Below are 1,793 nucleotides of genomic sequence, written 5' to 3' on the forward strand. Positions count from 1 at the left end.
TAAATGGGGTTCTGGGCTCGATAGCGATTGCCTGTAATCCCAGTGGTTTGGGAGGCTGAGGCAAGAGGATTGTGAATTCAAAGTCAGCCTCAGGGGCTGGGGTTGTGGCTCAGGCTAGAACACTTGCCTAGCATGTATGAGGCACTGGGTTTGATTCCTTAGCACCACATAAAAAATTAAATAAATGAAGTTATTTAAAAAAAAAAAAAAAGCTTTCTGCCCGTGGACGCCCGAGAGAAAGCAACGTTAAAGTCTCTCTTCCTGCTGCCATCATGTCTAAATCAGAGTCCCCTAAAGAGCTCCAACAGCTGCGGAAGTTATTCATCGTCGGGCTGAGCTTTGAGACAACTGATGAGAGTCAGAAGCGGAACACTCACACGACTGAACTGTGTGGTAATGAGAGACCCAAACACCAAGCGCTCCAGAGGCTTTGGGTTTGTCACTTATGCCACTGTGGAGGAAGTGGATGCAGCCGTGAATGCAAGACCACACAAAGTGGATGGAAGAGTTGTGGAACCAAAGAGAGCTGTCTCAAGAGAACATTCTCAAAGACCAGGGGCCCACTTAACTGTGAAAAAGATCTTTGTTGGTGGCATTAAAGAAGGCACTGAAGAACATCTCCTACGAGATTATTTTGAACAGTATGGGAAAATTGAAGTTATTGAAATCATGACTGACCGAGGCAGTGGAAAGAAAAGGGGCTTTGCTTCTGTAACTTTTGATGACCATGACTCTGTGGATAAGATTGTCATTCAGAAATACCATACTGTGAATGGCCACAACTGTGAAGGGAGGAAAGGCCTGTCCAAGCAAGAGATGGCTAGCCAAATAGGTCGAAGTGGTTCTGGAAACTTTGGTGGTGGTCGTGGAGGTGGTTTTGGTGGAAATGACAATTTCGGTTGTGGAGGGAACTTCAGTGGTCATGGTGGCTTTGGTGGCAGTCGTGGTGGTGGTGGATATGGTGGCAGCGGGGATGGCTACAATGGATTTGGTAATGATGGAAGCAATTCTGGAGGTGGTGGAAGCTACAATGATTTGGGCAGTTACAACAATCAGTCATCAAATTTTGGACCCATAAAGGGTGGAAACTTTGGAGGCAGAAGCTCTGGACCTTACAGTAGTGGAGGCCAATATTTTGCCAAACCACGAAACCAAGGTGGCTATGGCAGCAGCAGCAGTAGCTATGGCAGTGGCAGAGGTTTTAATACTGCCAGGTAAGAAACAAAACTTAGCAGGAGAGGAGAGCCAGAGAAGTGACAGGGAGGCTACAGGTTACAACAGATTTGTGAACTCAGCCAAGCACAGTGGTGGCAGGGCCTAGCTGCTGCAAAGAAGACATGGTTTAGACAATACTCATGTGAATGGGCAAAAAAACCTCGAGGACTGTATTTGTGACTAATTGTACAACAGGTTATTTTAGTTTCTGTTCTTTGGAAAGTATAAAGCATTCCAACAAAGGGTTTTAAAGTAGGGTTTTTTTTGGTTTTGTTTTGTTTTGCACCCATGCTGTTGATTGCTAAGTGTCATAGTCTGATCATGACGCTAAATAAATGTGTCTTTAAAAAAAAAAAAAAGTCAGCCTCAGCAACTTAATGAGGCCCTACGCAACTCAGTGAGATCTTGTCTCTAAATAAAATATTAAAAAAAGGGCTGGGGATGTGGTTCAGTGGTTGAGCACCCCTGGGTTCAATCCCAGGTACCAAAAATAAATAAATAAATAGAACTATGTCAAACTAAAAAGCTTCTGCGCTGCAAAGGAAACAACTGACAAAATGAAATGATAGCATTTGGGA

At 44.2% G+C, this 1,793-nt stretch overlaps 1 pseudogene; it reads left to right on the plus strand.

Moving 5' to 3' along the window:
- The first annotated feature begins 272 nt into the window (after nt 1-272).
- On the plus strand, nt 273-1,218 carry LOC101961297 (heterogeneous nuclear ribonucleoprotein A1-like; annotated as a pseudogene).
- The last annotated feature ends 575 nt before the right edge of the window (nt 1,219-1,793 follow it).

Source organism: Ictidomys tridecemlineatus, chromosome 9, assembly GCF_052094955.1.
Source record: "Ictidomys tridecemlineatus isolate mIctTri1 chromosome 9, mIctTri1.hap1, whole genome shotgun sequence".
Classification (NCBI taxonomy): Eukaryota; Metazoa; Chordata; class Mammalia; order Rodentia; family Sciuridae; genus Ictidomys; species Ictidomys tridecemlineatus.